This window comes from Pezoporus occidentalis, unplaced genomic scaffold, assembly GCF_034315485.1.
Source record: "Pezoporus occidentalis ecotype Australia unplaced genomic scaffold, CSIRO_AGI_Poc_V1 ctg225, whole genome shotgun sequence".
Taxonomy (NCBI): Eukaryota; Metazoa; Chordata; class Aves; order Psittaciformes; family Psittacidae; genus Pezoporus; species Pezoporus occidentalis.
Genome location: NW_026914128.1, coordinates 212127 through 233956, shown reverse-complemented (window position 1 = coordinate 233956; position 21830 = coordinate 212127). Strand labels below are relative to the sequence as shown.

The following is a 21830-nucleotide window of genomic DNA, read 5'->3' as shown; positions in this document are numbered from 1 at the left end:
TCTCAAGGCATTTTGACTCCAGCCCCCCCCCCCCCCCCCCCCCCCCAAAAAAAAAAAAAAAGCCACTCCACATTTTTAAGTGTGGGTATCTTCAAGATCTCGCTTGAAAACCGCAACTGGAATCACGTTTGTGGGAGCTGGACTCCTTTAGAGCTTCTGCTGGCAAAGCAGCATTGTGCACTCACATCGCTCCCCGCTGACACTCAGGAGTTAATTCCTTCTTGCGAGGACTTCATAACGTGTTGAATTCCTGGCCACCACTTCTGGCTGCTTGTGTGGAAGGAGAGCTTTAGTTGGAAAAACCAGCCTCAGCTGGGAGGCCAGAAGGCCCTTGAAAATGCAAGTCCACGTCCTGCATGCCTTTTCACTGAGGGTTTCTTCCACGTCCAGCCTCCCCGTCATTCCCTGCTTTGCCAAGGGCTTGTCCGCTTTCAGGGCAGGGTGGAAAGCTGCTCCTTCCTCAGGGATGTGGGCCCTTCCATTCTGGATCCTTTTGTAAGTTTTCTTAGGTGGCAAAACCTTTGTAGTGCTTTCTACTTTAAACAAAAATCTCTTCATTTGATGTTGTTTCTTCCTCTCTCTCCGGAAATCCACTCCCTTGTATTTTTGGAAGCAAAGCTGAGATGCAGCCAATTGTATTAGTCCTGGCTGGAGCAAAAAAGTACATTGTGAAACCCTGGCTGTGTGGTGCGAGTCCAAAATAAAGGGTCACTAGCAGAGCCAGCAAAAACCTGCGAGCACAGGCGCTCTGCAGAGGAAGGAAAAGCCTGGCCTCTACCTGAGGTGCTCTGTGCTTTGCCAAAGGGGAAAATGCACTGTGGGGTTTAGGGAGCTTGGGAAGAGACACCGGGGCGCTGCGCCTTTGGGGTTCCGTTTGTGAGCCGTGATGATTCTTGCAGTGTTTTGCGTGAGTACGGCATCTGTAAGCGGGGGAAGGTGTTTTATCTCCTAACCTGGATCCTCAAAGCGCAGCAGTTCGGGTTTCACGTGCCAGATGTCAGCATGGCCCTGGCTCTTCAGGCAGTTGCGATTAAAGCTTCCCTGTACCAGAGAGGTGTTAGGAGGGTAACTCCACTAATGCATGTGGCAATCTGGTGTTGCAGCGATAAAGACCCTGTAAACATTAACACAGACAGCGGAGCTCATGGATGTTTTACATGATTAGCCTAACTTCATTACCAGGAACGCCTGAGAAAGCCATATATCCCATTCCCTTCTCTTTTTAATTAAACATTGACAACACATCTGGTGCTGCTTCAAGCCCCAAGATTCAGAGGGTCACTGCTCTCAATATTTTACAATCTGCAGGGAAATACCAAGTCTCAAGCAAAGGGGGAAAAAAAGTAATGTAGCCGCTGGAAGAATAAATCTTAACCAGCCAGACCTTTTACGCTTTTAAGAGTTAATAAAATAGTGGGTAAAGAACAACCAGAGGAGGTAATTCATTTGGACATTCAGAAGCCTTTTGATAAACACCCATACAAGAGACTGTTAAGGAAACTTGGTAACCACAAAGTGCGAGGCAAAGTCCTGTCATGGATTAAAATCTGGTTGTAAATGGGTACAGAATAAATGGGCAATTCTGGTAGGGAAAGAGATTAATAATGAGGTGCCCGAGAGAGCAGGACTCAGACCGATACTGTTTAATGCTGTCTTAATACCCTGGGGGTGAATAGTGACGTGGCAAAAGTTGATGTCAACAGAAAAGTACTTAGCCTGGGTCAGGAGCAACTTCAGGAGAACTCACTAAAACAGCAGGACCATGTGCAGGAGGATGAGGGCAGCTTGGAAAGCACCTTCCGAGCCTACGGCAGCGCTCGCTGGCACGTGGGCCTGCCCCACGTCTCGACAGAGGTGAGGACAGAGGTAAGCGGAGGACGGGGCAGACGCTTCCAAGCATCTCAAGTGCTTTTCCACTCCTCCCAGTTGCTGCCCGGCTCCCCTGGTTCTTTATGCCTGCAGGAGCGACTGCGCTGGACCAGCCTGCGGGCAGTCACCCCGGGAGCTCCTCCGGTAGCTGCTTAGAGCAGGCAGCGTGCGCTCCCCTGGCTGACCCTTCCCTGGGGACGCGCCAAAGGCTCCATCCACATCGCCTCTCGCAGGCTGTTCAGAAATGAGGTGTTTGGTCTGATGAGGGTGACGCGGCAGCCAACAAGCCTCAAGCCCGCTTGGTCTAAGAGTGTAAGCTCCTGGGTGCTGCCTGCCACCTACTAAACCAGAACCTGCCAACACAGCTGGGCTGCAAGCGTCCACAGGAAAGCAGCAGTCACGTACCTAGTGTGGAGCAGGCAGCTGCCTGAACTTAGCACTGAGCTTCTGGGTGGGTTATCTGAGCGAGCTGTTTACTCTGTGGCTTTTCCTTCCCACCGATTTCACTCCTGCGGGGCGGCTGTGTCGTGCTGGACCACGCTGATGTGAACTGTAGCATCATGACCTGGCGCAGGCCTGCAGTCACACTGCAAGCTCTTCACGTGAGCCCGGTACACGGACAAATGTACTCAGCAGCAGTCTGGATGGGATCTTTGTGCCATCTCACTGCTGCCGGTCCTCTGTTCCAACTGTTCTGCTTTCTCCGTGGTGCCACCCCGACACAGGGCAGGCTGTGATGGCTTTTCGAGGTAAGGCCATTCGTGGCAATTACACCGGCTGTTTTTTTTCACAGGGATTTGTTACTGGCTCCCTTTTTACCCAGTGGGTCATTTCCAAGGATACTATTCTGGAAAAGAAAGCAACTCATAAGGAAAGATCTTTTAAAATCCTCTTGATACGACTTGTAAAGTCATTTGAAGTACCGGCCACAAAAGAAATGGTTTTTAAATCCCCTCTTTCATCTGACGATTAATATTGCATTAGAAAAGCCCCGTGTGCCCATTGCCAGCACCCCAGAGTAGAAGGTGGGGTGCTGGTACTGCTCACAGAGGGCTCTGTCCCCAAAGGGAACTGGAAGGAGTCGCACCCCAGCTGGGAAGTCCACATGCACATGGGAAGGGACCTATTTCCAGCCCTGCGGCACCCAGGAGACAGCCCAGGGCTTCCCACTCTCAGTGAACCATGGAATCAACCGGGCTGGAAAAGCCCTTTAAGCCCACCCAGTCCAACCGTTCCCCAGCCCTGCCAAGGCCACCACTGCCCCATGGCACTGAGGCCTCGTCTCCACGCTGTGTGAACTCTTGCAGGGACGGTGACTGCAGCCCTGCCCTGGGCAGCCTCTTCCAATGCCTGAGCACCCTGTGGGGAAGGAATTGCTCCTCAGCTCCATCTAAGCCTGCCCCGGGGCAGCTGGAGGCCGTTTCCTCTTGTCCTAGAATCCCACCACCTTGCCTTGTCCTCGAGTTTGTACTTCAATGCACACAATATCCCTCCAGCATCACAAACAACCACCTAATACTCTAACGCAGGGGGGTGAGTGGGCTTCATTTGTGAAGCTTTATGAATTGACATCAAACGAGGGCCTGCTCAGAAGGGAAGGAACAGCTTCAGCAGTGCTGGTCTAACCGCCCGGCACGAGTAACAAGGCGTTCTGGCAAGGATCAGGAGCATGATTCTCTCTTCATGGAGTCATTACGGGGAGAAAAATGCTCAGGCACCATCACAGTAACATTTGCAAGAAGCAGGATGCTGCACGAGCATAGTATGCAGTCATGCACAGCGAGGGTCACTGAATGCCTTGGGATCGATGCTTGACATCTGGTGCGTTTTACCATGAGCACCATCCCTTTTCTCCATGAATGGCACACAAAGCAAAGGGTTTGGAGCTTGTCCTGGGGAGCTGGGGAAAGCCGGAGCCTGGGACAGCCCATGGCTTTGGGCAGCTGCAGGATTGAATCAAGAAGGACTAAAAGTCATGTGTTTGACTTCAAACTGCCGAGGCAGAGCGCCGGTGTTTCCCTGGGAGGAGCTGCTCCCTTCCTCCTGAGAGGAAACGCTGATTCCTTTCCTCCTGACTCCCAGGGCAATTAGCACAGGCTGGCACTTTGTTAATCCCGGCCCAATTAATCACCGCCAGCGTTTTTACGTTCATTGCTGTGCTTCCATCGGCTTGAAGCCTTTAGGAGCTGTGAGGTTTATATATACAACTGCAGGAGATACTGATGCGAATGTTTTGCCAGGCCATAAAATCCTTCACAGCAGTAGTAGGGTTTTTTAGAGGGCTTAAACAGTTTTGCATTAAAACCCGGACATTAAAACACAGGGGCCAGAGTGGAGAGGCAGAGGAGGAGGTTGTCTCAATCCTAGTTGTTCCAGCAACATAGAGCAATGGGAAGGGACAGGAGCAGAGTATTTTGTACTCAGAAGACGGTTTCTTGCTGTCTACCGGTTCACAAAGACATGGCAGAGAGGAAGACCTGGATCTGCAACTTATTCCTGCGCCCTTGGTATCTGCCTCCAAGGATGCTGGCAGGCTGACTGCAGCAGTGGGAATGCAGTGCTTTCTACGAGAGAGCCCAAGACCGTGCCCAGGAAAGATGTTTGAACAGACAAAGTGTTTGACTTGTTTCTCAGAGTCACTTTAAAATAAAAGGCATGTGAAAATGTCAGGGAATTTCCTCTTTCCCTTTCCCACCCAAATACAAAATCAAATAAAAGCAAACACATGGGACACATGAGCGGCCCCCTCTGCATGTATTCCCGGCGATACACAGGCTGTTTCCAGATGTATGGATTAGACCTCATCCAACTACTGCTTAAAGCTCAGCCTCAGCATATTGACTGAATGCTCACCGAGTTGGAAAATCCTGGGAACACTAACGTACTTGGCGGTTAGGCTCCCACCTCCGGCCGCGGTACTGGTGAATGCAGTGACCCTGTTGCCATCTCTTCGTTCCTCTTGCACCACTTCCAAGGCTCTAAAGTACAGATACAAAGTCCTTGGAGTGTGATTAAAAATGAAAAATAAATGGTGACACTTTTTTTTTGTCTTTTGCCTGAATATCTTTAAATCAGCTGCTGCTATAGTGTAGGAAATATAGAGCTCTGACAGCACTGAAGTACGCTCGTGGGGAAAAAGCACAGCATCAACACTGCATCACGTACAGAGTAACAACTGCACCACGCAGAAACAAAACCAAACCCGCAGGTGTTTAAAAGCACTTCGGGATCTGCAGTCAGAAAGGGCTCAGGCTTTTCACACATCGTGTGGATGAACATCCGCATCGTAGCTGCTTTTGCTAATGGAATACTTGGGTGTGTAGTTGGACCCCACACGAGAACGTTTCATAGACGCACAGGACGGTTTGCGTTGGAAAGGACCTTAAGATCATCCAGTTCCAGCCCCTCCAGATGGAAATGTACCTGCACTAACTACACGGGCAATAGGGCATCGCTGCGCTTGGGCAGGGCTCATGCCGTTACCCCTGCCTAATATGATGCTTAGTGCTTTTGGTCCTGATCCTAACCTGCTTCAGCACTGCTCGCTTATCTTTGCTGTGAATAAGGCTTGACCATTCAGTTCCAGCCCCCTGCCATGGGCTTTCCAGAAATGCTGGGAATTTTATATTCTTTGAGCACCCCGACGGGCTGAAAGTATTCCCGAGAGGTTAGCAGGCTCCGAGCTACTGCTCCGAGTCATAGAAATTAAACCTTCCATCATCTGGTTTTTATATTTGGGAAATGTCAGCTCGACTTCCTATCACGTCTGTTGCTGCTTCAATGCACTGAGCCTTCGGTGAATTTCCAAACACATAACTCAGCTCTCAAGCATTCCTTTTGTAAATATTGATAATGGTTTCAAGTTCTTTATTAAATAACTTTTTAATGAGCTTGAGGACAAAGGACTATTTTCTCACAGTCTCACGAAGATAAGAATCATAACATATCTTTCTGTACCGTGGAACACATGGTTCCCAGTACCCCAGTGTGCAGCATGGGGTTTCCTCGCTTTTAAAGAGCTTGCTCAAGCAACAAAAAAAGGCCCACAATGACAAGAAATAAAAACCTAAGCGGGCCATCCTGAAACGCCTGAAATCACGTGCAAATGCTGCGTGACAGCTTTGCAGGTCAGCGGCCTTAGAAAGCTCCCTGTGCCCCTCCAATCCAGCAGCAAGAAGTACAGAATGCCACCATCGCGCCCCAGTCAGGCTCAGTGCAGCGATCCCTCCTTGCTCGGTGTTATTTACTGCCTGTATTTCCCAGAAAGGACCCCTGTGTATACACTTTAGGCTGGAAGACAATAAAATATTATGCCGAGGTTCACCGGGGGAAGTTTCCAGGGAGAGGTTTATCAGTTTAGAGCCACGGTCAAAGTCCTAACGGGAAGCTCCTCGTTGGAGCAGGCTGTAAGCCATCCGCATGGGGAGGTAAGAGGAAGTCTTTAGGGTGCCCTGAAACATATGGAGTTACGGCCGTTCTAACCCCTGTCTTCTGGACCTGGCCCAGAGGACTGATGTTTACTAGCAAGCGTGTGCCTCTCTAGGAAACTGCACGCTGTCAGTGGAAATGGGGTTATTTTCTAATACATTTCAATCAGAAGCTGGGCTGGGGAGCAGTATACTAAATCAAACGCACTGTACAACTAATTTTCCCTATAAAAAGCCAAACGTTTACCTTTGAACTCCAAAATGTTGCCTTCAGGCATAGAGCGTTCCAGCCAGCTGTAGCTTAAAAAAAGCGTGGTGCAGGTTCTTCATTCAACACTCAAAATCACTCACGTTTGCTAAGCAGAATGAGAAGCTGGCTAGGAACAGATGACAGGTCCCCTGATACTAGCCTTTCTTCTCACCCATTTCCTCGCAGACTTTTAGGTCTAATAATAACATTTTCCTGTGCCGGTCCTATTGACAGCTTGAAACCTTAACGGCGATCCATTTGAAATGTAAATACTTGCTCTCATTTGCGTGTTTATTGAAAGGAATTTATGTCGAATCATCTAGCTGTGATGGCAAACAGTGATCAAGAGACAAACAGGGACGTTTAGGTGATTTTAGAGGTTGTTTTAGGCCTCATGTTGCCAAAATTGTGCTTTCCTGGAAGGCTGAGCGGCATCTCGGCATTCCACTGGTGCGACCCTTGTTTGCATCTACTATTTTAATGATGCTGAGACTTGGCTGCAGTGTTTAGGATGCGTTGGGGCACCCAGCGCATTCCAAAGGCATCTTTTCAGCCGTCTCCGGTTAAGCAGCACGTATTACTGAGCTGTGAATTAGAAGAACCGTTCAATCTTCCATCTTTGTCATCGTGCCAGCACACGGGAAATGACCTCGTCCTAAAAGCTGAGCACCTGCAACTCTCGTTAAGATCCTTCTAATGTCACCCACTGCTTTTCAGACTCCTGAAAGGGCCTCTTACAATCTACCTGCTTCAGATTCCCCGAGGATTTATTGGCTCAGAACACAGCTTACTTGTCTTGGTATCAGGGATTTCCTTTCTTTTGAAGAGGAACATAAAGACACAAAGAAAGTCTAAACTCAAGTAATGTGAAAATACTGTGTTGGATTCCAACCCATACACTCAAAGTCACAGCTGAATATTCTGACCTTGACTTGAAATGTAATGCCTTGACTCTGCCTGCGATCTTATGGAATATAAAATGTTTGGAAGCCTTTGAACAAATGGAAATATTCTTGGCTTCAGTTGTGCTCTTATTATTGGGCTTTTTTTTAATGCATCTGTAGTTGGCTCAATAGAGCTTTGCATTTATCAAGCCTGGGCAGCAGGTTTCAGGACTCATGAAATCCGTGCCGTTACCGACTGTAATGGCAAGACCCTGTCAACTCTGTTGTGTGCTTTACAGGTGATGCCTCTTTAGGTGAGAGGATCCTCACATAAATGGTATGGTCCAAAAGCTTGATCTAAAGCCTCCTGAAAGCTTTCGAGCTTATTTCAGAGCCACGCAGCACTGACACTTACTTCAGTGATAGGCAGGACTAGAAGTTTGAAACGCTGCGTTCTCCCTTCTGAAGAGGTGAACAGTAAAGCGCAGGCACCTGCAACTTTACACTGCCTTGAAATGGCCCTTTTAAACTCAAACAGAGCCATAAAATTTAATGTATACATGCACTTACTGCATTAAAATTAATGGTTTCATTTCCAGACTGATTACTGACCGTGAGCTGAAATGAAACTGGCTCTCCGAGAAGATGGCTAAGTACTCTGGGAAATGAATGCTGCTTTTCAGGCGTAGTTAAAATGCGGCATAGAAAGCAATGAAAATTTCATGCTCAGCATGCTCAAATCCCTTAGTTTAGTTTTTTATGGGTCCTGACAAGAAATAATCTCTGAACTCCATTCAACAGCTCACTCGAGTCTGAGTTAAAAGGGAAAACATATCAGTCATCTTGAAAGGTTTAAATGTAATCCCTTCTAATGAATATTTTTTTTCCATTGCTCCATGTTCATTTTTAATCCTATCAGAAGTCTTCTGGAAGAGCACCTAAGCAACTTTATACGTGGCTTGCTTTAAAGAAGGGGTTGTACATGCACCGAGCACGTTCAGCAGTGCTCTCCCAGGGGTGACTTTTGTATTGTAAGAGTAAAACTTGAAGCACATAATTAATTAGCAGTCAGAGCTAGCTGGATGTGAATGGAAGCGAAGAGCTTGCCGTCAGGCCAAATGAGTACAGCCATGTAGTCGCAGAGCCTGCCAGCTTACAGTTCCATCCAGCCGGACGCAGTGTGACCCCTTGAAGCAGACAGTCCCTATTCCTGTTATCGTCTGTTACTGAGAAGAAACCCTTTGCCATTCTGTGAAGTGAGCTGCCAGGATTCTGAACGATCCAAAAGGTGATACTGTTACCCATACAAGCACGGATCAGAGGTTTACTTTTCGATCAGTCGACTTGAAATGCATGGGATGCCTTCAAGCCTGAAGTATGAATCAAGGGGAATGAATGTGTTCTCAGGTAAGCCCTTCATTCTACCTGAACTAGGAGACAACTGGAAAACAGAGCCACGAAACCTCATACTGCGATTTCACTGGGACTCCACCAGCTCTAGAAATCAAAGGCAGTTCCACTGGGCTCAGTCCTAGTCGAAAGGTGACAAAGTAGTATCTTCAAAGCTAGCTGAAGTACGACAGAGTTGTGTTTATGCATGGACTCTTTATTACACTTGCTGCACTTCCTAATATAAAAATCTTTCCTCAGTTCTGCATTCATCAGACATGCTCTTCACAGGTGAGCAAAGCCACAAAAAGGTGACTTGCGTATCTTTGAAGAACCACCAAGAATATAGCAACTCTCCCCATGCATCTTCTGTCTAACGTGTTGATAGACAGGCATGCAGGCTATGTACTTAGCAATCAACATCTGGAAAGTTGGCAGAACCGAGCTTGGGATTTGGATTACAGCTCTTTCCACAAGGTGTGCAATCGCCCTAGGCAAATAAAGCCCTTAAGCCCCGTAAGGAGCTTTAGAGTATGCAATTACTTTAAGGGACAACCATTTAAAGGATACCGAAAGCCTCACAAAGTTTTACAGCCTTTGTGGCAAGGCCTTCTGGGTCTTAACTGCCAACCTCAAACCCGTGATCACAATTTGTCTCACGAGGGAAAAATGACCCTGATGGATGCTCCTAATCCTGCACATAGTTCAGCTGTTGGGCATCCCTAAACTGAAGAGCACAGGTATTTGTTTTTTAGTTCCTTCCGTTACTTACCTGTCAGAGAAAAAGAGTTGCATATATAACCCAATGTTCCCCTTCTTTTCCCCGTAAATATGAGCTCTACATAGAAGAGAAGTGCCAGAGAACAGAAGCCTCTCTATATTACACTGCAACAACGGACCGAAGGACACAGAACTGAACCTAATCACTGCGCTTCAGAAGGGCAGCACTGTAGCTGTGACCCAGAGGGAAGCAGCTCTTTCGCAGGCTGGTTTCTTGAGGAAGAGATCCGAACCCAACGCTGCTGAGCAGCTAATGCTGCGTTTACTGGCCTGGCTTTGTTTTAACCCAGGCTCCCTTGCAGAAGAGGAGACTCCAACACACTCACGCAGCGCTTCTTGCCTGAAGCAACGGACCCAGCGACTTCATCTATCAGCGGCACCGAATCACAGCACACTTTTCTAAGCTTAGCTTGTTATTGTCTGTCAGGCTGCAGAATAACTCGGGGCAATGGAGCAGTCCCTGGCACTACCAATGTTTTCAGACACCGAAGCTGGTAATATGCAACCGTATTTGGATTAAATTACCTCTTTTAAGAGAGTCTGAGACCGGATGACTTCATATAATTCATTATTTTTAAGAGGGCGGTTTAGTGTGGCAAGTTAAAACCCATTAAAGTGCTCTGTAGTTTTCTTGGCTGTGGTTGCTTTTCTTAAGTGAAAGTAATTAAACATAAATATTTACTAATATCCCAGCCTGTGAAACCCTATAGCCGGTAAGAGGAACAAGGGGAACCAACCCAGCTTTGGCTTTCTCCGCTAATACCCCACAGTGGCTGAAACGTGCTTGCTGACTTTTCCACACACAGGGCCGGCCAGCGTGGAGCTCGGTGGTGGTGGTGGTGGGGGATCAGAAGCTGAGCAGTTGAATTTATTTAAATAGGGGGAGGAAACAGCTACTCAGGTTTGATTCTTTAACACATGCAGGCTTAATGCCATGGGCAGTAAGACAGCACAAGTAAATCAGCTTTTTCCCTACTGACCCTGCCCAAAGACCTGCTCTGAAAATCAACCGGCACCAAACCAACTGACATCAAAGCTTACGTCGATGGAAACAGCCCCGCTGAGCTGCACGGGTCCTGCATCAAGGCAAACACAAACCGCAGCTGCTGTTGCCAGCTTAGCTTAAAGCTCCTGTGTTTCTGCAAAGCAAAAGCCGCCCCTTGCCAGGCTCCTGCGAAGGTGGTGAGATGGCAGGCACTGACTGGTAGAGGCAGCAAGCCCTGTTGGCTTAAAGAACGTAAACTCCCCATATGTATGTGCTTGAGGGGTCTCTCAGGATGCCAACAACTGAGGCCAGGGTGGCCCAGTGTGCCCGGTGAACACCTCGGGGTTAGTACTCCAGCTGAGAACTCTTCAGATCTGATATTCAGAGGAAGGTATGTGGGACTTAGCCTTGAAACAGCACTCTTTATAACCCGTTTGGAACTAAGGGGCCTCTTGTAACTCTTCAGGACTCCAAGGTAACAGAATTAAACAGAGTTAAATTACTCATATGCTGTGGCACTTCACTAAGTTGCTCTCTGGACAGATTTTGCCCTTCCTACACAGACTGGGGGGCTGGAACTGGATGAGCTTTAAGGTCCCTTCCCAACCCAAACTGTTCTATGATTCTATCCTCCCTGTCCAGCAAGGAGACGATGCATGAAGAGTGATGCTGCACTCTTCCCTGCTCCCTGCAGGGGAAGAAGACACACTGCAGGGGTTCAAGTGACCCCTGGACCAGTATTTCTTTCCATCTTCTGCCAAGCAGGGTGCCAGCTCATGCAAACCATACTATTCACACACATGATGTATTTCAATCACGGTTAAGTCCAAAACCTTCTGCCAAGGCCCAGCTTGTTAACTGCTGCTTTAGTCAGAAAGACCAAATACTAAGCTGCCTGATTTTGCAAGACAACAGCTCACGGGAGCTGGAATTCAGACATCTTCCTTTGGAGCAAGCTGGCTGGATCATTTCAGCTTTTTAGGGGTACAAACGTGGCTGGGAAGCAACGTGTTTGTTCTGCTGGAGGAGATGACCCTGTGTGGGCGCTCAGCTCTGCCCGGATGGGTGCCTGTGGCTCCAAGCCCTCACAGGGCTTCTTACATGCTCACAGCGAAGTGCTGCTGCATTGGCTCCTGATGGGAAAAGCCTCATTTAACTCCAGGCCCCAGCTCCTACGGCGATGGGCAAAGTTTTCTGCCAGTAAGGAGTGATGGTAAAACATCAGCAGACATTTGCTAAGGCTGTAGGGTGTACAGGAAGCAAACCAGTTGAAAACATATTTACTGCATGAACAAGCCCTTATCTAATTTATAGCTTCATCAGCCAGAGTGGCCTGGAGCCGTATTAGCCCAGGCTAGACTTTTGTCCGGGTTTTTGTCACCGACTCACGAGGAGTTGATCCAATTGATACCTGGAAGGAAACTGCCATCAAAAAATCAGGTCTGGGGGTGATAATTCAGTAAATGGCGTGTTTCTAGCCAAGGCGTTACTAAGCGAATACCAAGAGCCAGGCTTAGTACTGTTACTCGAAATCTGGAAGGCAGCTTGCCGTAGCCTGAGAGCACAGATATCTGCCTTCAGCCTTCGGCACTCAAAGGGCTCCTGGACTCCAAGATGCTGCGTTTAGGAGTGTGCTGAGGTTTTAACCCTTCACGTTGATACAGCAGACGGACGCAAGTGGACAAACCTCTGGCTGGTCCTCAGGCCAGGGCAGGGAGCCTGCCGTTGCCCTAAAGCTGTCAGGGAATGCAGGGCTCTGCGCTGGAAGTCCAATGCCAGGTCAGAATCACTGACCTAGTGCTGGGCTGCGGCACGCTGTCTTGCAGGGGGCACCGAGGGCAGGATCCCAGACACAGCCCCTGTCGACTGCTGCAGGGAACAGAGGGAAAACCTCTGCTAAGGCTGAGAAACCGCTCATGCATTTACGTCCTGGGCAAATCTGGTCCCCAGCGCTGCCTAACGGAGTGTGAAGCTGGGTTCTGTTGCTTGTTTTCCCATCTGAAGGCTCTAACTAGATGCTGCAGCACATCTGGTGCCAGCAAATCTGTTAATTTGTGTACCTTCAGGGATTCTTCCACAAATCTATCCTTTTATTCTAATTGCTGTGGGTATTCCAGCCCGCAATACAATCCAACCGAGCAAACAGAGCAGTAAGATGAAAAGGATAAAAGTCTCTCTCTATTGCATTTAATTAGGAGTTTCCCCACAACCTGTGTGGCAGTAATAGGCTTAGAGCCTTATTTGTACAGTAATGCTTGATTTACTTGTTTCGCCCCTTCTTCCTTTCTCTTCCCATGGTGGCACATTATTGTTTCAAACCGCCGATCTTTGCTGTGGTCTCTTGTTTCCCACAACTCGCATTGCTGGGATGTTTACTTCCTGGATTTAATTCTAATTTAGCTACTACACTAATCCTTAAATAAATCTTTTTCAGTTCAGCTCTTTCCCTTAACCCTATACACCAATGTTTACACTGATTTAAACAGGCAGGATATTAGATTAAAGTTAATTGAGGGAGTCAACAAACTAATCCAGTTTCTGCAGGTTTACACCCCCGAAGAAAATATCGAGAGCAGCCATAGGAATTCCTCTTTCTCATAGGCAGAGCGCGGGAGAACCCGTTTGAAGGGTGGCCTAATGCGAGGCTTTGGAAACCCAAGTAATTTGTATTGTAAGTTTCCCAAGCTGTCAGCTGTAATGTAAGGCAACACCGAACCCTCGCGCTTGCCCCTTTCAAGGCTGACAGCTCGGGAAAGCCACCTGAACGTAGCCGGAGGAACCGCAGGCTTCCACGAGGGCCAGTGACAGCGCCTTAGCGGAGCGCAACGATCCACACAGCACAGCTAAAATGAAGAATAACTTACCATTAAAACGCTCCCAGCAACCTGAATTCAATGCTCCTTTAAAGAGACGAGGCGGACTTTTTCAAGCAGCACATCTAGAAGTGAAATTTCCAGCTCACAAGCTCCTTAGACCTGTATGCACTGGTGCAAACGTTCACCTCTAACTGTGTGCAAGTATACTCTAAAGCATATCAGCATCTAAAAGCCAAGACAGTGATGTCTAAATGATAAAGCACCATCTATTTTAACACAGACCAAAAAAACCACCCCCCCAAAGAAAACCCACCACCAGAACGCTGAAAAAGCTCTGTTCCACAGCTTGCTTTTATTTTGTCTGAAGAGAAGTTCATCCGTCTTACAAACACAGAACCATTTAGGTTGGAAAAGACCTTTAAAATCATCGAGTCTAACTGTAAACCTACCACTGCCAAGTTCACCACTAAACCACATCCTTAAGTGCCATTTTAGCGTACTTCGAATAGGGAAACAGCGTAAGAATGAAACAGGCTCAAAAACAATCTGTATATTAAGAACCTTTTGAGTAAAAAGCTACGTTTTGACCAAGGAGAAAGCTCTTCCCCCAGCTCCTTAACCACTTGTTAAACAAAGAAGCTTCTATATCCACAAAGCTTTCGCATTCTTATTCATTTCTTCCCCCATCTTGTGTTTCTGATTGATTGATCTTCTGGGTGTGCTGCCAGCTCCTGCTGTTTTCTTGCGAGGCGAAGGCACACAAGGCTATGATGGGAACAGTTCTGCTGGTTGATAGCTTTTTGTGCTATTGGCACTGATAGCAATTTCACTGTGCTCTGTATTGTCTAAGGAAGCGGTTCAGGAGTACTCCTGCAGCTGTGTATTTCCTTTCTGCCTTCCTGAGTTACAAAAATGCCTAGCAATGGAGAAGATGCAGAGCTGCCTATGAAATAAACGCAGTTGATTCTGCTCTATAGATCAGTAGCTACGAAATGTCTCCTTTTGAGAAATCGAAATCCGCTTCCGACTACGACAGCCCAGGGTTCCCAAAGCTGAAACCCACACAGAGTCACATCCCTCTCCTTCTGAAGTGCCAACACCTAGGTAGGTACCTTTCCTGTAGGACTTGGATGCTGGTTTACACCAATCAATAACGGGAGGCAGGGTGAAAATCAGTGGCAAATAGCAAATCCCATTCTCAGCTCCTCCTATCAACCTCTTGTCCGCAGCCCACGCACATATTTATGGAGTAACTCCACTGCACTGAATGCTGTTAAACCCCGAACGCTCTGGGGCAGAAGCTGTAGCTTTTCCTTGCCAGGTAGGTGTTTACGAGCCTGGTAGCACCAGAAGCGTTCCTGGAGCCCACAAACATAATTTAGCTGCAGTAATGTGAAATTACTGAGCCCGTCTCGTGCCGACATGTGTTACACTCAATTGTAAAAGGGGAAAAAAATGCTTAACAGCTTAGCCACAACGGCATGTTTATATCTGATTACACTAACTGCTAATTTAATGGTAGTTAATCAGTGGCATGTAATACAAGCCAAGCAGCCCAATGGATTTATTGATGAATGGCATTTAAAGTTGTTGTTAGAAAACCGGCGCGGTTGTTACGTTAAACAAGCACAGAGCCCTGTCAAACAGCAGTGCTTTTACTAAGGGCAAACTTCTGCTTCAGCTGACAGCGCTCCAAACCCTGAGTTACTACAGATTTACACCCATCTGGCAGGGCAGCGTGTGAGCAATCCTGCCCAGCACAGGAGAGAGCCCCTGAAATACCATGAACAAAAGGCACCAGGGCTGCAACTTGAGGCTTAAATACTGGAGTGGGATCTTTATTCTTCTGGTTTCAGGCGTGCCTCTGCTGCTCCACACCAGCTATAGGTACGGTAAGTTGCAAAGGGCACGTTTCTTCCCTCCTGGAATCAGGGGGGGGCTCAGAAAAGGATGCAGCCCTGGGGCAAATGCAGTGCTGGCAAGTGCACAGCAACACCATAGAATCACAGAACAGAATCACAGACTGCTTTGGGTTGGAAAGGACCTTCAAAGCTCATCCAGTGCCAACCCCCTGCAACGAGCAGGGACATCTTCACCTAGATCAGGTTGCCCAGAGCCACGTCCAGCCTGGCCTGCAACGCCTCCAGGGATGGGGCATCCAGCACCTCTCTGGGCAGCCTGTGCCAGTGTTTCACCACCCTCATGGCAAAGGATTTTTTCCCACTCATCCGGCCTGAACCTCTCTTCCTTTCATTCAAAGCCATCACCCCTCGTCCTATCGCGACAGGCCCTGCTGAAAAGTCTGTCCTCATCATCCTCAGAGGCTCCTTTCCCTTCCCAGTGTATGAGCCTGCCTATGCCTGGGCTGAGCAGGGCTGGTTTAGCAGAGAGGGAAAGAAAGGTAGAGCCACCTTCATCCCTCCGGCACGTACTGATGTGCCTGGATGCACGCTCTTCACCTCCCCAGAGCTGACCCACACAGCTGCCACGTACCCTGCAGCTTGTTTTCCTTAGCATGAAACAGGAGCAAAGGGAGCCTGCGGAGCAGCGCCGGGAGCAGACTCCCGTGGAGTGCACCCATGCCCACGATCCAAAGGCAGAGAAAAGCTTTTTAAAGAAGACCACACCGCATCTTTGTACTCACAGAGGCTTCCCTGAGCGGCCGCTGCTCCCGGCAGGGTGCTGCATCCTCTGGCTATCCAGACTCAGCCTCCCGACCCTCCAGCCAGCCGGGAGCATCCGGAGGTTTGTATTCCTGACTGGGCTGGGACGAGGCCGGCTGCCGAGGGAGAGGCATCTGCAAAGGAACAGAAAGTGGGGAAATCATGTCAGTTAGCTGTTAAAGGGAGGCAGTTTAGTGAATGCTGCCGACACACAAGAGCTTCTGTTTCTTCGCGAGCTTCAGTTCCTTCTTGTGCAGCTGTCAGGAATGCGTCCAGCATTGCCCATGCCATGAGCGATTTGCTTTTCCCATTTAATGGGAAGGTTTACAGCAACACAAGAGGGTGACTTTTCAGGCTGCTAGGGAGAAAAGCAGGTAGAAGAAAGGAATACTGCACTTGAGAGCCCTGCCAAATGAAGTGCCTTGTGACCCAGCACTGTAACGACAGGGTGTTGGAGAAAGGTTGCACTTGAGCCGTAAAACCTGGTCAAAACCTTGATATTGCATTAAATTCACCCTGATGGCAATAATTCCCCCTTTGGAATGTAGTGTAAGCCAACCCTTCGAGGAGGCAGCTCACTAAATCACCTCCTGGCTTGAGGGGAAGTGTGTATATATATAGCCATCCGTACTATATATCGTACTGTTCCTGATGGAAGCAGTAAGCTCTGCTAACCGGTCGCATCCTCCTGAAATGATTTACTTACCAATAAAATCTACTGTTAACATTATAACTCACGCTTGATCCTGCACGACGCAGCTATAGAAAAGCACAGCTGAAAGTAAAAACCAACCAGACAGGAGACAGAGGGGAATTAGTTCCATCAGACGTGGGAGCTGGGCCGGGGATGCTCCAGGTGACAGTCCCGTGGTGGCAGGATTTGGCATGTGAAGTAGTTGGTGGTGTTTATGAGTAAGGAAGACAGGCAAACTCTGCACGGATCCTCACAGAACTGATTTGCTGCTGACTTACTTCATAGCCCCAGTGAGACCGGTGCACGCAGGCACTCACAAAGGACTGGAACAGGGGATTCCTCTGCCTCCGCCTCAGTCACTGGCAAGTCAGGTATCTAAGGCAAGCTGCTCATCCAGGCCTCCTCTGTAATCAGTGGTCTGTAGATGGGACGGGACACTGCTCAGATGCTTTTTGCCCCATTTCTGTGCCTAGGTGAAAGAACCACCTTCAAGAGATGCCTCTTCTCTTCAACACTTGTTAAGGGTGCGGAGCTGACTGGCTTCAGCTCGCTTAGCTGACTAGCGGTAGGTGAAATAATCCCCTTTTGGACTGGTATTGCTCAACCTTATGTCCTTTCTCACTGCACCACTCCCTAGGGAAAGCACACAGGCAGCTGCGGGCCCAGAATGGAGAGAAAGTCAAAATGCATTGGGAGCTAAGCGTCAGATGCAAACAAAACTGCTGAGGTGTGCAAAAAAAAGCAGGGATCAGAAGGGTCGGGCATCAAACTTGCATTTTCCAGAAACAACGAGCTATTTCCGACCTCCTGGGCTCCATGCTCATCCAGCACAAGGCTAAGGTCCCCAGCAGCATCAGGACAGGTAGCACCTTTCTTGATGGGCTTGCTGGGACCAGCAGGATAAGGCTTTCTCTCTTATTCTCCCTCCAACTGGCAGCACTCCTCCTGGGAAAGCGCAGAACAAGGGAGGAACAGCATGGTGGTCAGGGAGGGGCCTGGTCCCAAGGCATCCTTTGTTTTGGGATGAATCCCACAGGGATGGACCCTGGCAGGTCAGATCAGCGGGGGGTTGCTGAAAGCAGCAGGCAGAAACCCAGCATCTCCCGCAGCCCTACAAGGAACGCACTGGTCTGAGGCCAAGAACCGTTTCAGTAGCACTGCAAGTGTTTATCAGTGCTGGGAAGGACACAAATAGCATTATCCATCCAGGGCAGGAGGCTCTGTCAGAGTAACCCGTGAAGTCTTCCATGAGCAACGCTTGGATTAAACATAGGAGTCGAGTCTTGGCATTTGTGGAGCTGGAACCGGTGACAGGGTGAGTGAAGCACGCTGCAAACCTGTGTGTGCAGGAAAACAAGTGCCTACAAATGGGTCTTCTGTGTCCCCTGCAGATGGAGACAAACATCAGCTCGGGCTGTTGGCTTCCTTCTCAGCTCTTCCCCATCGTGTGCCATTTATGGTGTGTTGGGCTAATTCTCCATGCTGTAGGTGTTTGAACAGCCCATTAAGAACTCACGGTGCTGGTCACTTCTCAGGCAAGAAGGAATATTCCATAACATAGGAGGGTTTGTTGCCTGTTTATTTCCAGAGCCAAATCCTTATTCCTTTCCAGCTCTGCAAGTAGCAAAACGGAGCAGTGGTAGACACAGGCTGCGCTGTGGAATTTGTTGCTGGTCTGGTATAAACAGCCCATCCTGTGTATTGACCTAATGTAAACAGCCAGTAGCCTATATAAACACCCTGCAGTTGAGCCCAGGCTAAACGAAGCCCTGAAGTATGTTTGAGCAGCGAGAAATCAGACATCAATACATGCATTTCCAAGTCGTAAACTGGCGCTCCTCTGCTTGCAGAAAGAATTCTCTTCTCTGCAAGTTTCTTGGGAAATCTGACATCACGCAGCTTGTAGTCACCCCAAGGAGTGGGGTTGGCTGGGGATGTTGCTGCTGTCTCACAGCTCTCTCCGTTAAGCACTTCCTAGCAGGGGAAGAGGTGCTCAACAGCAGGGTACAACGGAGCCTCAGGGCGAGCAGGTTCAGCCTCAACAACCCAAAGGGGCTTCTGCACGTTTCAAAGTGTCCCATTGGAAGAAAGTAACTCAATCTGATGTGTTAGACCGCGTTTTCACAGGTGGGGATCCATAAAGCCACCTTTAAGGCCTGGACTGAAAAGTTGTCTCAGTTGAGAAAACTCCTCTTTATTCAGGGTAAAAGCCTATGAGAAAATCGCTGTCATTCAGAATTACACCTTTCCTCCCCCCCTCCTCCTTTTAGAGGCAGCTCGCTCTGAAAATCCCAGCCGTTCTTCAAGAAATACATTAAATGCCCCCTAAAATGCACTCCGCAGACCAAGCTTAATCTTGTAGATTTGACTACACAGCTATCTCATTGTTTTACTCAGAGGCGCACAGTGAACTGAGCTGGAATTAAATGGAAATGTGAAGGAGAAGGCACAAAGGACAAACTGATGGAAAAGAGGACTAAAAGGGGGACCCCTCCTAAAGCTATACTTAGCAACAGCAGGGAAAGAAAATACACAGATGCAGTTATTTTGGGTGGCTGAGAGAAACTGCAGAAAGAAAACAAGCCTTTTATCTTGAAATACTCCATCTAACTTCAGCCCACCTTGGCAGATAGCCGTTTGCTCTGCAAGGAGAAAGGAACCAGACGGTTCTTGTGTTTCTAATGGCTATCTACATGACTAATGCCATCTCCCAGGTCAGCAATCACTGCTGGAAGCTCCGCTGAAGCGCGTGTGGGGGCAAGTGATCAAGAGAACATGATTTTTTTCTTATTTTTTCTTTCTTTCCCTTATTTTTTCGCCCCTTTATTTTTTTCCCCCTCCTCTCCTAAACCAGTCTGGGATGGGAATGACACCAGCCCATCAAACACCTTTGGGTGTATCTTCACCTTCACGGGGTGGATGGAGGACTGTGGTTTGGTGTCAGTTCAGCACTTTTGACTAACTGGGTTTATTTCAAGCATACAAAGATGAGCTGCCCTGTGTAACCATGCCTCCTGCAAGACAGTGGGTATTTTGCATCCATACCAAGAGTAAAGGATGAAGCAGAATTCAGCCCGAGGTGAACTCTGCTGGGGCACAGTGCAATAGGTTTCTGTACTGCTGAACCATGTAATGAATCCCAGGGCTGGTGCTAATGCACAGCTAGTGGAGATGTGCTACATGGTTCAACTGCCCATAAAGCGGTGGCTAAGCACTGGTGCGGTGTTCAATGGTGCAGAGGAAGCTCAACAGTAGCAGTAAAACCATACCATGTAAAACTACAGCAGTTAGCTCTAAACAAAGGCAGAAAACAGCATTAAAGTTGAATTAAAACAGCCTTTGTACATAGGGAGTCGGAGGGGAAAGCAGGCTGAAGGCTTCCACTTGAAGTCCCGAAGGAAACATTCATATTCAGAAGGCAGTTTCACAGCAGAAATGACTCTTCACACTGCTTTAAAGCCACCTTGAGCTGTTTAGCTATTCATAGGAATTTATTGGAGTGAATGTTAAAAATACGCTTACCTGGAAGCCTATCAGGACAGCTGCACCATTAACCCCGTATTTTCACTACAGAAACAATGACTTTGCCTCAAACAGCTGTGCTGTGTGAAAAAGATGCCCTAGGTTGCTTTGAAGAGCAGGAACCTGTGTCCATCCTACTTTAGTTAGTTTCCCCAAATGAAAACTAAACCACACTGTTAAAATAAGCTTAATTGGCTATCAAATAACAGGAGAAAAAGAAGAAAAGGAAGAGATACCTTAGCAAATGTGAAACATCGCAGGCAGAATGGTTACTGCCAGAGCAAGACTCAGAAATAATGAAGTAAATGTGAATGCTGAGGTCTAACTGGAATTTAGCACAGAAACATTACAACGGTGTTGTGCACTACCCTGCACATCCTGTATCAGCAACCAGCGAATGCATCCCCCCAGGCACTCAGAAATAAGTTTGTGTATATTTACAGGAGTCTGTGGTGTCCTGCAGCACTCTGTATGTGCCATCTTACCCTTACAGTGTAAGAAATGCCATACACTGAACCGCAAGAACATCAGTTATTGAGAGAACTTCACATCATTTCCTTCCTTAGTCCTCCTCCTCCCCCCCACTGGTGAGGACCACCATAGGGTCAAAGGTACCTACAGAGGTTCAAAAGCATCGTCCAGTTTGTGTAAGGCTCCGCTTTCCTAAGGTGTTAGTTATAACGAAGACCCTTCATTATGAAACTTGAGAAGACAAAAAGGCATCTACATAAAGTCTTACTCTCAACAGCTCAGTTCCCCAAGGTCAGGAAAAGGGAGAAGTAAGGCATTGCTGCGATCACTTACCGCAACTAACCAGAGCATGGCCACCCACCTTTGAGCTCTAATAAATCCCAGCTTCTGGAGGTCTCTGCAGTGGGTGTATAAATTCAGACCTGTTAATTCCAGCTGCTTCCTATTTCCTTTGCAGCACTAAAGATAGTAAGCTACTGGCAGAGAGTGATGATGAGGGTCACCTGAGAAGAGGTGTGCTCCTGATAGGTCACACCTGAAACAAATGTAGACAAGCTCACTCACAACATCACTTTGAAGAGAATCTGGGAACTTGCCTATTTTTTTTCCTAATAATAATATTGGCTGGTGTGTGGGCATGTATATATTATATATATGTATAATGTATGTATTAATGCATATTAATATATCAAAGGTGGTGCCCGGAGGATGGTGCCAGACCCTTTCCAGCGGTGTCCATCGACAGGACGAGGAGCAATGGTCATAAACTGGACCACAACAAGTGTCAGCTCAACACAAGGAAGAACTTCTTTACGTGAGGGTGGCAGAGCACTGGCACAGGCTGCCCAGGGCGGGGTTGTGGAGTCTCCCTCTCTGGAGCCATCCCAAACCCGCCTGGACACGTTCCTGTGTGCCCTGCTCTGGGTGGCCCTGCCATGGCAGCACCTTCAATTCAAAATGAGTGGATATGGAAGTGATACAGCTGTTTTAAAAGCGAGTATTGGTGATCTATCATTTGTTTAAAGGATTTATTAACGCATTTATCATTTCTTTACAGGAGGAAGGTACCATTAAGGCACT

The 21830-nt window shown here is 48.0% G+C and overlaps 1 long non-coding RNA gene across 2 annotated transcripts; it reads right to left on the bottom strand.

Moving 5' to 3' along the window:
* Positions 1 to 1637: 1637 nt before the first annotated feature.
* LOC134164780 (uncharacterized) lies at positions 1638 to 21139 on the bottom strand. Of its 2 annotated transcripts, none has more exons than XR_009965262.1 (3): positions 21084 to 21139; positions 16045 to 16197; positions 1638 to 2716 (listed from the first exon to the last, which is right to left on the bottom strand). It is a non-coding gene; the product is annotated as an uncharacterized LOC134164780 (long non-coding RNA). The 2 variants fall into 2 exon arrangements; XR_009965263.1 differs by lacking the exon at positions 1638 to 2716 and adding an exon at positions 9599 to 9657.
* Between the last annotated feature and the right edge of the window lie 691 nt (positions 21140 to 21830).